We start from the raw sequence: 16,977 nt of genomic DNA, 5'->3' as shown, positions 1-16,977 counted from the left end.
GTCATAGAAAAGATTGCTTACAGGTATCTCTTAATTACCCAACTCTTTGCTTAGTTAACAGTACCCCAACCATTGGGTGATTATCCCAGTATCATAATCATATTATCGGAAAATATTTCCAAGTGTCAGATGGCACAGTGCTCTATTAAACAATGGAGTGTTAGTTAGTATCTATGCTCCAGAATTTAGTGAAGACAGAGAACACTAATGTGTATATGTATAAGGCAAAGAAAGCTGAATACAACATTAAAGGAATACATACATGAATTGCAAAGTATATAAAAACCTATTTTGGGTTTAGGAATAGTGTGCTATAGCAGAAGCCTAGTAGTAAAAGGCTGTCATTCAAGGGCACATCCAGGGGGATTACTAGGGACCTGAGGTGCATGCAATAGTGCCTAGTAGTTGTAGAGCCCACTGAATGTTTCATTTAACTGTTGAGCCCTAGACTGACCAGATAACGATCTTTTGGGATCTCCCCTACTCTGTCGTTTCTTCCATACTCTTGTCATGCCACATTGGCAGATACAGTGGTACAACCAGTGCTTTTCTATTTGTGATGATGGACCCTTGAATTGTGGAAGAGGTCTCTAAGGATCCACCACTGAAAGGGGAAGTTAGAGGAGCTGCAAAAGGAAGGCACTATTAAAGGTTCTTTCCTTGGACGCACACTGGAGGCAGAAAATAGTAAAATTCCCAAATGATACAAAAGTTAATTATATCCTTGGCTGAGGTTAAACCAGTTAGGGGATTCTCAACCCCCACACCTTCATCAGTTCATAATATATAGTTATATATATTATGGTATGTGTAATATAGTTATGCATACCAGCAGGTAAATTACCCAGTAGGTAAATTAGTACATGCATAACAAAGTAGGAGGGGCATCTCTAAATTTTTTTCTGGAAATAATTTCATATTTGGTATTTAATGAAATAATTAAAGTTGTCCTCATGAGAAAAATCAAAACTATTGGAATTAATTACATCCATCTTGAATTATGCACCATAATTCTTTCAATGCTTAGGGTCTCCATTGAACTTAAGCCAGCTCTGATAATTCATTAAGATTCTGACTCCTCCCTTACGTCTAGCTTGATGCATGTCATTGGTTTTTCTGGGAATCTAAGCTCACTTGGCAGAATTACAGCCTGTTGTGCTGGGTTGCATGGTCTTATCAACCAAAATATCCAGAAGGAGCTGCATGCAGCTTAGATTCCCACCGTGTACTCCGTTCTGCCTATAAAGCATTATTTATACAGAGGTCTGTTGGATTACAGAATTGCTGTGTCAGAGGCTTGTCCTTGGTTTGGAGAAAATACATGATCTAAGGCATACCAGCAGCCATAGGGATCATCTCTTAATATGAACAACTGATTTAACTGCAAAGGCACTGAGAAAAATAACCTCTAAAAAGACTCTTCAGTAAAATAATCTCTAAAAAGGTGGAAATGCGGGAAAAGTCTGCATTTATTACTATGTCTGGCACATAGAAGAGGCCCACAATAAATATTTGTCTGAAAATTTTTCTATTTTTATTATTTTTTCATATTAAGTAATGGGAAGAGAAGAGCAAAGGCATTGTGTTTACTCTCCCACTGCAGAGAGCATCACAAAGGACAATGAAGAAATTTCCCCATTCTCCTCCCTCACTCCCCACATTCTTGAAGAAAGTGACTCCCAAAAGTGAAAAAGCAACATTTATGGATACCATTTTCCCTATTCAGTCTATTTGCCTGTGAGATGGAAGTTAGTGTAGGGCTGTGGCCTCAGGTATCACCTTTTCTTTTAACCTGAGCAGTGTTACCTATTACTACAGGGAACTCCAAGGATTTTCTTGTGGTGAAGATGATGGTGGTAAAAAGAATTCAAACCTAAGTGTATAACTTAGTTTTGAGGCCATGTCTGTGTGTGAATTAAATTTTGCATCTTTTTTTAACAAAGTATTATAGAATAGAGTTATTTTCCTCCAAGGAATGCTTGGATTGAAGAAATATTGTTCCCTTTACAGTATCACAAAATCACAAGTATCTTTTCCTTCTGATCATTTCTTCCATAAAGAGCCTTCATAATATGTTCAAACTTCCCTTTCTAATCTCCCCTGCAAATACCCTTGCATTAACCCTTTTATTCAGTCAATCTGAGCCACTTGCCTTTCTCTCAGTCATTCTTGAACTTTCTGTTCAAACTGTCTCTCTTTCCTTTCTTTGAATGCTTTATTCACCTTAATTCTTTTTTTAATCTTAAATTAATTTTTTTATTAATGTATCATTGATATACACTCTTATGAAGGTTTCACATGAAAAACAATGTGGTTACTACATTCACCCTTATTATCGAGTCCTGTCCATACCCCATTGCAGTCACTGTTCATCAGTGTAGTAAGATGCCAGAGTCCCTATTTGTCTTCTCTTTGCTACTCTGTCTTACCTGTGACCCCACACACATCATGTGTACTAATCATGATACCCCACAATCCCCTTCTCTCTCCCTCCCCACCTAGTCTCCCCCACCCCTCTCCTTTGGTAACTGCTAGTCCCTTCGTGGAGTCTGTGAATACGCTGCTATTTTGTTCCTTCAGTTTTGCTTTTTGTTATATTCCACAAATCATGGGAAATCATTTGGTATTTGTCTTTCTCTGCCTGACTTATGTCACTGAGCATAATACCCTCTAGCTCTATCCATGTTGTTGCAAATGGTAGGATTTGTTTCTTTCTTATGGCTGAGTAGTATTCCATTGTGTATATGTACCACATCTTCTTTGTCCATTCATCTACTGATGGACACTTATGTTGCTTCCATATCTTGGCTATTGTAAATAGTGCTGCAATAAACATAGGGGTGCATGTGTCTTTTTGAATCTGAGAAGTTGTTTTCTTTGGGTAAATTCCTAAGAGTGGAATTCCTGGGTCAAATGATACTTATATATTTAGTTTTTTGAGGAACCTCCATATTGCTTTCCACAATAGTTGAACTAGCTTACATTCCCACCAGCAGTGTAGGAGGGTTCCCCTTTCTCTGCATCCTCATCAGCATTTGTTGTTCCTAGTCTTTTCAATGTTGGCTATCCTAACTGGTGTCTGGTGTGAGGTGGTATCTTATTGTGGTTTTAATTTGCATTTCCCTGATAATTAGCCATGTGGAGCATCTTTTCATGTGCCTGTTGACCATCTGAATTTCTTCTTTGGAGAAGTGTCTGTTCATATCCTTTGCCCATTTTTTAGTAGGGTTATTTGCCTTTTGGGTGTTGAGGCTTGTGAATTCTTTATAAATTTTGGATGTTAACTCCTTGTTGGATATATCATTTACAAATATACTCTCCCATACTGTAGGATGCCTTTTTGTTCTGCTGACACCTTAATTCTTATCTAGGGATTTATTTACCTTTACCTTTTTGATTTACTTTGTTTGTGGTATGAAGTCCCATTTCATTCCACAAAGGATTTAAGGAATATGACCTAACTCAAACACAACTGCTTCTCTAAAACTGACTTCCCCACTTGCCAGCTGTGTGAATTTGGGCAAGTTGCTCATCCTCTCTGTGCTTTCGTTTCCTTATCTGCAAATTATAATAGTAGTATCCTACCTTATTGTGTTATTTTGAGAATTAAATGGGACAGTCTTTGAAATATGCTTAGAACAGTGCCCATAATTCATCTATTTAGTCATTCATTCATTCATTCAGTGATATTTACTGAGCACTTACTGGGTGCCAGAAAATGGAACACACAAAAGCTCCTGCTTTTGTGGAGCTGACATTATAGTGAGGTAAACATAAAAATCAATAAATAGGTAAATTACATCATAGTATGGCAGAAAGTAATTGGTGCTGTGGCAAAAAAGGAGATAGGGTAAAGGTGACTGAGAATGCTGGAAGGGGGTGCATGAGTGGTGATAGGGAAGAAAGGTCAAGGGGCAGGAAATATGGCAATTTTAGATGGGCTGGTCAGGGCAAGGCTTATTGAGGAGATGAGACTTGAGCCGACTTGAAGGAAGTAAGGGAGTTAGCCATTTGGATGTCTGGCAGAAGAGTTGTAGGCAGAGAGGACAGTCAGTACAAAGTCCCTAAAGTAGCAGTATGCCTAGTACATTCAAGGAATAACTGGGGTCCAATGTGGCTGGAGCAGAGGGAAAGAAAAAGGAGTAAGAGATGAGATCAGGGAGATAATAGGGGCCAGATCACACAGAACTTTATAGATAATGTTAGGACTTTGATTTTTGCTCTAAGTGACATGGGGAACATACTCAGGCTTTTGAGGAGTGATGTGGTCTGACTTAGATTTTTACAGGATTACTTTGGCAGCTGTGTTGAGAATACAATGTAGAAGTTTTAAGGATTAAAGTGGGAAGCCAGTCAGGGAACTGCAGTAATCTGGGTGGGCAATGATGTAGCTCAGACTAGAGTGATGTCAGTGAAGACTGTGAAAATTGGTGGGATTTTGGAGGTAAAGTCAACCTGATTTTCTGCCTGATCAAATGAGGTATGAAAGAGCAGGAGATTAAATAATGACTCCAAAGGTAAACCAGAAACTTAAAATGAGGAAAGAAGAAACACTGTGAGGTAGCCAAGGATGAAAGTAGATAGACTTTCAAAAATTTATCTTATTTTGTAAATTTGACTTTGGAATCATATAAACATGGTCAACAAATTTCTTTGTGAAAAAGGAATTTTATTGCAGAAAGGAAAAAAAAAAAGTGTGCAAAAGCAGCGATGTGTTGGGGGTGGGCAAGGGGGAGGCGGAAGACTAGCCTCTGGCAATAAACCCAGAGTGCCTCAGAGGAAACAGAGGAGAGTGGTTGCTGTGACAGTAAAGGTCCCTGCACAGGTTTCCACCCAGGTCCATTTATGCAAATGAAGGATGCAAACTTGTTTAGTTCGTATTGGTTGACACAAGTTGCAGCTGATTGGTTAGCCTCTTCGCTTTTTTTTTTTGCTAGCGGTAACAGGCAGGACCTGGTTTCTAGGAAGACAGCAGGAACTGCTTTGCAGGATCACAACAGGAAGTGGTTTTTCCAAGGTTGGAATACCTGTGGTCTCCTGTCAATGCATGGCCCTCCAACTCCTTTTTGTTTTATGCCTCAGTTAGCCTTGCAGAATCTGTTTTGTTTTCTGGCACAGCTGAATTTGGAGAGTGCTGGTGGGAAACCCAGCTGGTTTTGTCTTATTTTTATGTCTTACGTAAGTATAAGAGAAAATTAAAATAACCATCTGAAAAATAACTTGATCCAGAATATATTTTTTAAAATATGCAAATCAATAAAAAAGACAATCCAGCTGCAAAGTGGGCAATTTGAATGGATTTTCACAAGAGAAGATATATGAAAAAGTTTTTCAATATCAATAGTCCTAGGGAAATGCAAATTAAAACCATAGTATGCTATCACATCACACCCACAAAATGGTGAAAATTAAAAGACCAATAACACCAAATATTAGCGAGGATGTGAAACAAATAGAATGCTTATATACCGCAATTAGTAGTGGAAAATATTATGACTGCATTAGAAAACTATTTTTAAGTTTCTTGTAAAATTAAACATCTACACTGTGACTTAGCAGTTTCACTCATAGGCATTTACCCAAGAGAAATGAAAACATATATGTCCACAAAAAGACTTATGATGGCCGTTCATAAACAGCCTTATTCATAACAGCCCCAAACTGGAAACAACCCAAATGTCCATCAGTATGAGAATGGTTAAAAAAATTGTGGTACCTTCATGCAATAGAATACTACTCAGTGATGAAAAGAAATGACAAATACATACAAATAGATGAAAAATTAAAAAAGTTGTACTAAACAAAAGAATACTGTGTTAGTTGGTCTCCTGAGAAGCAGATGCCAAAAACATGATTAGTTGGGCAAGAGATTTATTGGGGGAATATGTTGGTTATCTATTGCTTTGAAACAAATTAACCCAAAACATAACATCATAAAATAATGAATATTTATTATCTCACATAGTTTCTAAAGATCTAAACTCCAGGAGCAAATTAGTTGAGTGGTTTTGGCTTATGGTTTCTCAATAGGTTGCAATCAAAATTTGGTTGGGGTTATTCACATGGCTATTGGCAGGAAGCCTTAGCTCCTCACCGTGTAGCCTCTCCGTGGGTCTACTTGAGTATCCTCATGATATGGCAGCTGGCTTCTCCCAGAGCAAGTATGCCAAGACAGAGTAAGAAGAGAGCCATGGTGTCTTTTTATAATATAGTTTGGAAGTTAGACCCATCACATCTGTCTTTTCTTTATTAGAAGCAAGTCACTAAGTCTAGTCTACCTTTTGAAGGACAGGTCAGTATATTGTGGGTGTATTTTAAACTACACCAGGAGGGACCAGGGGAAGGCAGCAAGAGCCTCCCTGTTAGGATACAGGCCTGACATCTGTGGAAGGAGAGGGGGAACGAAGATTGGAAAGAAAGAGTCTTGTCCTATGGCATGGTTCCAGGAAAGGTTGGGCCAGGTCAGGAAGATGGGCAAAAATGGGTGAAGGGGGTCAATTGTATAGTGACAGACAGATATTGCAGTGAACACTTTGTAGTGTATACAAACACCGATATATTATGTTGTACACCTGAAACTAATATACCAATTTTACCTCAGTTAAAAAAATACATGAGTGGATCTATTAGTTTAACGTACCCATTGACCTAAGACCTAAAAGGTATTAAACTGGGCCTGAAGAACAGGTCCTAGAAGGAAAAAAATGCAATAAATTTTTATCTTAAAAAAAAAAATTTCCAGTCAAAGGCACCTGTTGGAAAAATCTTGTATATCACAGGATTGTGTGTGCCTTTGTTGCCCTGCTGTGCTCTGGCATTGGCTGGATCAGCCTGTGGGGAGGGTGGTTTTGGTGCAAATGTGATAGACCTAGATGGCAGCAGGTGGGGTCAGCAGTTAGCTATGCTCTCTGAAAGCAGATTGCAGTGGTGCATTTGCATGGTCACAAGTACAAACTGCATGAGAAGTTATGAAATTCCATAATGGGCAAAACTAAGCTACAGTGATAGAAAGCAAATAAGTCATTGCTTGGGGCTGAGAAGTAGGTAGGAATTAATTGCAAAGGGACACATGGGAATTTTTGGGGGTGATGAAATGTTCTATACTTGATTGTGGTGGTGGCTTACACGTATATATATTCTTTGAACTCTTCAAACTCTACACTTAAAATGGGTACATTTTATTGTACATAAATGTATATACCTGTTTATATACATTTAAACTATACATGTGTAGTTTAAAAGTTTACTACAGAGAGAGTGAGATACCGCTTCACACTGACAGTATCAAATGTTAGTGAGCACGTGCAGCACCCAAAACCCTCATATATTGTTAATGGGAGTATAAAATTATACAATCATTTTGAAAAACTGGCAGTTTCTTATAAAGTTAAACAAATACCTATATTATGACCCAGTAGTTCCACTGCCAGATATTTACCCAAGAGAAATGAAAATGTATGTTTTCAAAAAGACTTATTTATGAATGTTCATAGCAGCTTTATTTACAATGGTCCAAAACATCCCAAATATCCATCAATAGGAGAACTGGCAAACAAATTGTGGAACATGGATATGATAGAAGAATACTACTAAGCAATGAAAAAGAATGTATTAACCCGTGCAACAATATGGCTAAATCTCAAAAATGTTATGTTGAGCAAAAGAAATTATATGAAGTACTAGATACTGGATATTTCCATTTATATAAAATTGTTGAACAGGCAAAATTAATCTAAGGTGATAGAAATTAGAATATGGTTGCCATGAAAAACTCTGGAGTGATGAAAATGTTTTGTATCTTGGTTGGCTTTTAGGTTCCACATGTAATACATTTGTCAAGACTCATCAAATCATACAAATAAGAGCTGTGCATTTCACTGTATTTAAATTTTACTTCAGTAAAAGGAAATAAAAATAAAGCAAAGCAGTCACTAAGAATCAGAAACAGAAATTTACCTGTGTATTGTAGACCTATCTCAAGTGAATTTAAAACACAGTAATTTGTACATTTTTTTCTGAAAATTTTATGGTAAAATGTACATAAACTTAACATTTGAGCCATTTTGAGTATACAGTTCAGTGATGTTAAATACATTCATGATGTTGTGTAACCATCACCACCATCCATCTCCATATTTCCATACCTCTTTTCATCTTTGTGATGAGTCATAAGAAATATGTATTTCCCAGGTATATCTGGTTTTCATCCACAGTTCCTGAAAACACTGCAGTCTTAAAGGTGAAATGGGTGTCTTGTCATGTTAATGAGAGGCTTTTGGACCCCACCCAAGAGCAGGGGCTAGGGCTTGAATCAGCCAATATTCCTGCCTTTCTTTAGGTAACCAAATATTTGGTAAAGGGCAAGTTATTATTTATAGAAGAATTCCAGTTAGTAAATGAAGACAGTATGTTAAAATTAGAATATTGCTATTTTGCAGCTAGTTGAAATAATGCAGCTAGGTTATGATTACCCATGACTGCTAAACTCTGAAGTAAAAAGGCAGTAAGTTTGGACCTATTAATTAATTGTAACAAAACAAAAACATATTCAACCAGATGTTACATGTCTCCCAATAAGATGCAATAGGAAGTATATGACAACACTCATGAAGTATTCTTGCTACAAAGAAACAAGGAACATAAATCTGAACAAGTATACCTAACTGCCCATTTACAGGAAATAAAAAGGGACAAGGAAATACATTAAATGACACCACAGGGGTGTAGTCAAGAAAATCTACAATGTTGGAAATTTTACAGAATAAATGACCTGGTTGTTGTGCCCAAAGTCGCGAATCCCAGAAGACCACCAAGGAGCCAACACTGATGCAAAAGCAGAGCGTTTATTCGAGCTAGCTTGAGCTCAATCTCTCATCTACACCAAGGAGGTGGCAAGATGCCAGAGAAAGAGAGCCAGTTTCAATACCACAAAGGTTTTATGGGGTTCTAGGGCAGTTGGTGGGGTGAGATGGTCATGGCTCTGGCTGATTGGCTGGATCTAGGGGTAGTTGGTGGGGTGATAGGTCGTGGCTCTGGTCAATTGGCAGGGTCTAAGGGTGGTGGGTGAGCTCTTTGCTGAATGGAGAGGAGAGAGACCAAGCTCCGATTGGGTGAAATAGGATCCAGGTCCTGATTGGCTGAGGTAGGATCTGGGTCCCAATTGGCTGAAATAGAATCTGGGAGCTTGCCCTTTCACTGGTTTCATCAACAAATAAATAAATTGCAGGAAATAACAAAGAGGGAAAACTTTGAGATTAAAAGAGGACTATGATAAGTGTCATCCAAATGTGACATGTAAACCTTGTTTGGAATTGTTAAAAAAATTATGAGAAAATTGGAGAAATGTGAGCAATACATATTTGGTACAGAAATTACTCTTAATTTTCTTTGGGTGTGTCAATGTGTTATGCGTAAAAGATTATATTTTAGACAACTGTGTGGATGAAATTGGTGTCTGGGATTTGCTTAGAAATCAGTTGAAGGATAGTGGGGAGGGATATAGATAAAACAAGATTGGTTATTTGTTGATAATTGTTGAAATTGGATGATAAGTACATGAATTACTATTTTCTCTTTTCTATTAAAAAAAAGGATGTCTCTGGGCTTTTTGTTATAAGCAACAGGAAGGATGAAGTTGCCATCAACTGCACATAGAGCAGGCTTGGTAGAAAAGATGAGTTTAGTTTTAAGCATGTTGAGTTTGAGATGTCAATTGGACATCCAAATGGAGATATCAAATAGGCAGTTAGATGTGTAACTAACTGCCTGTTTTGGAAGAGAGGTCTGTGTTGAACATACAAAGTTGGGAATCATTGCCATATAGGTAGTATTTATTTATTATAGCAGTGAGACTGGATGAGATAAAAAAAGGAGCAAGAGTAAATAGAGTTCAGAACATTCTAAGTGCTCAGTAAATATTCATTATAACCATATGACTAAAACTATTTCTTTGGATATCTTCTCTGAACTCATACAGCACTTTTATTGTGTCTTGCATGATAGTTATTTGTATACATGTCTTATTCCTTCTATAAATTGTAAGTTCCCTGAACATAGGAACTAAATCTTAATCACCTTTATATATTGCTCTCTCTCCACCACCATGATGGAGCCAGAATGCTGTCTTGTACATATGTGAATTGAAATTAATAAGTGAACTTGAGTTTTTTCGACCAAAGAAATTTTTGGTCACACCTATGGGTTTTCTGGCTTCAATTCGTGAGATTCCCTGTCTGTGTTGATGGGCTTATATGTGTGCAGGGCGAGGATGTGTTACTTGCCAACTAGTCAGCACAATAGCTCTGTACAGCCTAGATCAGCCTTTGGGATCCAACCCTATGTAAGATACTACAGAGGGGAGAGGGGTAAGATAATTCAGAATAGAGTGATGGGGGATATGAAGTAATGATTTGGGGAGTAGGGTATAAAATTAGGCACTATGTGCACATGACTATATGTATATACACACTTAACGCAAAGGATGAGTAAACATTTCATGGCTCAGCCACTCATACATTTGTAGGAATCAACTTGGTGTCCTTGCCTGTTGAAGTGTTGTATTTTTAGATTTCTCAGCCCCAGAACATAAAAACTCTCTTCTCTCTATTGGGATTTAAGAGTGCAGGAGTAGCTGAATTTTTGTTTTAATCTGCAAGATGAACTTTCCCCACATTCTGCCATCATGGCTCTGATTCCTGGGAGTTTCCAAAGGCTCTAAGAATATTCCTTTTCTTGCTCTCGTGCTATTCCTATGTCAGATACAAGTAAACTTGGCATTTAGTTTTGCTTAGTACCACACCTGCTCAGCTCCAGTCTTGGATAATTTGGTACCACTCTCTTTTTCTTTTCTTTTTTTGCATAACCACAGTATAATTATCAAGATCAGGAAAATAACAGTGGTTCAATACCATTATATAACCTCCAGAATTTATTCAAATATTACCAATGCTCACATTAGAGTTCCTTATAGTAGAAGGAAAACCAAGTTCTTGTCCAAGATTCAGTTCTAGATTATGTGTGTTGAATTTAATGGTCTTGTCTCCTTAGTCTCCTCAAATCTGAAACAGTTCCTTAGTCTTTGACTTTCTGGATCCTGCTCTCCTCTCCCGTCTCTGTCTTTGAAGACTATGGGCTACTTATTTGAGAGGATCCATCAGTTTAGGCTTGTCTGATGTTTCCTCATGAGCAGATTCAGGTTATGAATTTTTGGTAGGATTACAATGAAAATGATGTTGTTTCCTTCTCAGTGTGTCACATCAAGTGATACATGATGATATTTTGTTTCATTACTGGTGGTGATACCTGGGATCACTTGGTTAAATTAGTGAATACCAGATTTTTTTACTGCATATTTACTATTTTGTTTGTAGTAATTCAATACATTTTAGGGAGATACTTTGAAACCATATACACTCTTTTTCACCACTTAGCTAGTTTTAATATCAATTCTATTTCTTTGTTTTAAATAATCTTTATTGTAAATTATAACGAAAAAGTGTATAAATGTAGAAATGTTGAATTATACGTAGTTCACCTGTGTAATGTCCCTGGTAACACAAATAGAACATTTCCAAACACCTCATTTGTCTCAAAGAATTACAATCCCTTCTTTCCCTCTAAAGTTAACAACTAGTCCTGCCTTTTATTGTAATCAAGTCCAGTTTCTTTATCTTTTATAATCTAGATATGCATATTTAAATACTAAAATTTAGTCTAATGAAAAATTTTTTATTAAAATACAAATAACATAAACTTTACCATTTTAATTATTTTTAAATGTCCTGTGGGACTAATGGGATTAATACATAAATTAAGTAATATGGAAATCAAATGTACAAATGCATATGACCTGACTGTTTCCTCCTACAGCTCTTGATGCATGATCAATAACAGAATGAGTAAAGACAAAACAGTCCCTACAACCCGTGACCGTCCTCACATGGGTTCGTTGTCCTTGAGGAGTGTCACACCCTAGGGCTGCACTCAAAGTCAGGTAATGGTTGTGTGTTGATCATGTGTTGAACCCCCACTCAAAATTCTTTGGGTGTTTGGGTTCATTTGCTCAATAAATATGAGGAGTGCCTTTTCGGCATTGCTCTTGCGCTGTTACGCCTTGAGTCCCCTGGCTGGCCCTTATCTGTGGGTCAGAGGCAGGGAGGGACCGACATGTCCAGTTCAGTGACATTAAGTTCCTTCACATTGTTGCAGAGCCATCACTACCATACATCTCCAGAACTTTTTCATCTTCCCAAACTGAAACTCTGTGCCCATTAAACAATGTATACTTTTTCCTCCCCTTCCCCAGCCTGTGGAAACTACTTTTCTGCTTTCTGTCTCTTATGAATTTTCCTATTCTAGGTGTGTCATATAAGTGGAATCATAGGATTTTGTCTTTTTGCGTCTGGCTTATTTCATTTGGCATCGTATTTTCAAGGTTCATCCATGTAGGATGTTGGTGCCATTCTCGATTCTTATCCTGTAGTACTGGCTTTCAGGAAGTTAGGGGTCAGGAAAGAAGCCGAGAGGAAGAAGGACAGCCAGGAACTCTGGAGTCAGATGATGAGGGTTAAAGGGTGATGGAGTTGGCAGCACCATCAGCCACTATAGAGGTCAAAGCTAATGAGGTGATTTGACAAGAAACTTTCAGAATCAGTCTTTAAACATCTTTAGAGTAATTGCTTTGTGCTAGGAATTGTGCTAGGTACTAGGTTTACTGAGGTTAAAACCATATTGCAAAGGATTATGGAGTTACTGGTCTGAAGAAACTGGAACTTGGAGGGGAAGGAAAAAAGAAAGGCCAAGAGCTTGATAAAGAAGTAGAGTGGAGGAGAGATGCTACTAGGATGTGGAGATTTGAATATTTATGTAAGAGGAGGGGTCAAGTCAGAGAAGGGAGGATGGCAGGCTCCATTGATACTCATGGGCAAGGATTCCATTTTCTTTCTCTGTCATACCACAGTTTTCTGTTTCTATCTCTCTGTTTCCAGGTAAGCAGCTCCTGGTGGTGGTGAGCTCTTCAGATTAAACATTTGAAAAGGTGGAAGGGAGAAAACTGCAGCTAAGCCTGCAGTGATGCTTGTGCTTGGTATTGTGTGTTTGAGAGACCCAGGCTGATACGAGAGCCTACAGCTGATTGGCTGGCTGGAAAATGAAGCTACCCAGAAGGGGGCAGTGTGCTTCCTTGGTTGGGGTTCTGCTAATGTGCCTGCAGTGTCTCTTATCTATACTTGGGTGTGGCAAAGTTGGGGGCTCTGGGAAGTTTGAAACCTGGGTTAAAATGAATAAGGATGGGAGATTGGATTAAAGATGGCACATGAGAGGTGAGACAGAGACCTCCTACTAAAACCACATATAATATAAAAATATACTTAATACAACTAATCCTGAAAGAGCAGCAGGAAAGAGCATACAGCATACACCTGGAGAACAGAGCAGACCTCATGAAACAGCATAACATACCAAAGCCATGATCTGGCAGGACCCAATCCCTTCCCCCACCCCAACTCACAGGTGGGAGGAAGAGAAACAGAGTGGGGAGGGAGTGGAGGCCTGGGACTGCTGAACACCTAACCCTTTGGAGATCTGCTCTGGGAGCACGAACCTACATTGCATGGTACTCTGGTGATTAGTGGGGTTGGAAGGCTAAGACAGGCAGAATACTTGGAGAGACTGAGATTCCAGCCACTTGTGGAAAACAGGGATCCACATCTGGCTGCTCTGGGACAAAAGAAAAGGCAGGCAGTCTGAGAAACTTCCTAACAGTGAGAAGGATGCAAAAGGCACAAGGATTACAAAAAACTTATTTCTCAGGAGAAAGGACAGGTAGACAAAATTGTCTGGGCTCACTCTACCCAGCAGGTTGCGAACTTTCAGGAGGTACAGGCACTCCATCCCCCTGGCTGGCTATGCAGCTCCAAGGTCCCCAACTGTGATATGCAGGATATGCAGCCTGCTGTGCCATCCTCCTGGCCAGCCTGCACCTGGCTCACAAACCAGCAGCCCCTGCCCTGGTGTCAGGCCAGCCAGAGGGAAGCCCAGCCAATGGCAACTATAAATGCAAAGCATAGAGGTTTACACCTATGTGTTCAGCCCATGGGTTCTGGTAGTGAAGACAGGCATAGCAGTCGGGAAGCAGGAAACAGTTCTTTCTTCCCCCCCAGGCACCAGCACCACTATCCTGGGAACCCTGACATCACTCAAGGGGCCAAGCAGTTCCAGAGAGTAGAGCTTCTGGACACTACAGGGCGCCACATACAAATATGAAACATCCAAGGAACCTGGTTTAAACAAAAACCCCTCAAACACCTGAGAAAGGATCATGTGAAACTGACCTTGTCAAACTCCCTGGAAAATATTTCAAAATAAAATCATAAACATGCTCATGGAGGTACAGAAAAATATTCAAAAATTCAGGAACCAATTCTGGTCAGAAATCCAATCATTATGGAATACAGTGGAAAGTTTGAAAAGCAGATTAGATATGGTGGAGGAGACGATAAATGAAATAGAAATTAGAGAAGAGGAATATAAAAAAGCTGAGGCACAGAGAGAAAAAAGGATCTCTAGGAATGAAATAATAGTAAGAGAACTGTGTGACCAATCCAAACAGAAAAATATTCATATTATAGGGGTATCAGAAGAAGAAGAAGAGAGAAAAAGGGATAGAAAGTGTCTTTGAGGAGGTTATTGTTGAAAAGTTCCCCAGTCTGGGGAAGGAGGTAGTCCCTCAGACTATGGAGATCCACAGATCTCCCAACACAAGGGACCCAAGGAAGACAACATCAAGACATATAGTAATTAAAATGGCAAAGATCAAGGATAAGGACAGAATATTAAAAGCAGCCAGAGAGAGAAAAAAGATCACATACAAAGGAAAACCCATCAGGCTATCATCAGACTTCTCAGCAGAAACCTTACAGGCAGAAGGGAGTCCCTGGCAAGATTATCATTTAAATTTGAAGGAGGGTAATTTCCAACTAAGCAAAAGCTGAGATACTTTACCTCCCACAAACCGTCTCTACAGTGTATTTGGGAGGGACTGCTATAGGTGGAAGTATTCCTAATGCTAAATAGCTGTCACCAGAGGTAATAAAACCACAGTAAAGAAAGTAGAACAATTAATTACTAAGCAAATGCAAAATTAAATCAACTACCCCCAAAGTCAGTCAAGGGATAGACAAAGAGTACAGAATATGATACCTAATGTATAAAGATTGGAGGAGGAAGAAAAAGGAGGGAAAAAAAAGAACCATTAGGTTTTGAAGGAAGGTAATTTTCAGATAAGCAAAAGCTGAGATACTTTTGTATAGTAATAGCATATTAAGTGAGTTAAGTTAGAATCTTAGATAGTAAGGAAGTTACCCTTGAACCTTTGATAACCACAAATCAAAAGCCTGCAATGGCAATAAATACATACCTATCGATAATCACCCTAAATGTAAATGGTCTGAATGCACCAATCAAAAGACATAGAATCCTTAAATGGATAAAAAAACAACACCCATGTATATGCTGCCTACAAGAGACTCACTTCAAACTCAAAGACATACATAGACTAAAAGTGAAGGGATGGAAAAAAAAATTTCATGCAACTAATAGGGAGAAAAAAGCAGGTGTTGCAGTATTGCAGTACTTGTATCAGACAAAATAGACTTCAAAACAAAGAAAGTCACAAGAGACAAAGAAGGACATTATATAATGATAAAGGGGGCATTCCAACAAGAGGATATAACCATTATAAATATCTATGCACCCAACACAGAACACCTACATATGTGAAACAAATACTGATAGAATTAAAAGGGGAAATAGAATGCAATGCATCCATTCTAGACTTCAACACTCTGCTCACTCTGAAGGACAAATCAACCAGACAGAAAATAAATAAGGACACAGAGGCATTGAACAACACATTAGAACAGATGGACCTAAAAGATATCTACAGAACTCTCCACCCAAAAACAGCTGGATACACATTCTTCTCAAGTGCACATGGAACATTTTTAAGACTAGATCATATACTAAGCTACAAAATGAGCCTCAGTAAATTAAAAAGGATTGAAATGTTACCAACCACCTTCTCAGACCATAAAGGTATGAAACTAGAAATAAATTATGCAAAGAAAATGAAAAATCCCACAAACACATGATGGCTCAAGAATATATTCTTAAATAACCAATGGATCAATGACCAAATAAAAACAGAGATCAAGCAATATATGGAGACAAATGAAACTAATTCAACACTGCAAAATCTGTGGGATGCAGTGAAGGCCATGCTAAGAGGGAAGTATATTGCAATACAGGCCTACCTCAGGAAAGAAGAACAATCCCATATAAACAGTCTAAACTCATAATTAATGAAACTTGAAAAAGAACAAATGAGGCCCAAAGTCAGTAGAAGGAGGGACATAATAAAGATTAGAGGAGAAATAAATAAAATCAAGAAGAATAAAACCATAGAATCAATGAAAGCAGGAGCTGGTTCTTTGAGAAAATAAACAAAATAGGTAAACCCCTAGAAAGACTTATCAAGAAAAAAAGAGAGTCTACACACATAAAGAGAATCAGAAATGAGAAAGGAAAAATCACTATGGACACCACAGAAATACAAAGAATTATTAGAGAATACTATGAAAAATTATATGCTAACAAACTGGATAACCTAGAAGAAATCGACAACTTTCTAGAAAAATACAACCTTCCAAGACTGACCCAGAAAGAAACAGAAAAAACCAATCTGAACAAACCAATTACCACCAATGAAATTGAACTGGTAATCAAAAACTACCTATGAACAAAATGCCTGTACCACATGGCTTTACCACTGAATTTTATAAAATATTTTGTGAAGACCTAATACCCATCCTCTTTAAAGTTTTCCAAAATGTAGAAGAGGGAATACTTCCAAATTCATTCTATGAGGCCAGCATCACTCCAAACAGGCAAAGACTCCACGAAAAAAGAAAATTATAGATC

Source organism: Manis javanica, chromosome 8, assembly GCF_040802235.1.
Source record: "Manis javanica isolate MJ-LG chromosome 8, MJ_LKY, whole genome shotgun sequence".
Taxonomy (NCBI): Eukaryota; Metazoa; Chordata; class Mammalia; order Pholidota; family Manidae; genus Manis; species Manis javanica.
Note: the sequence above shows the minus strand (reverse complement) of the source record.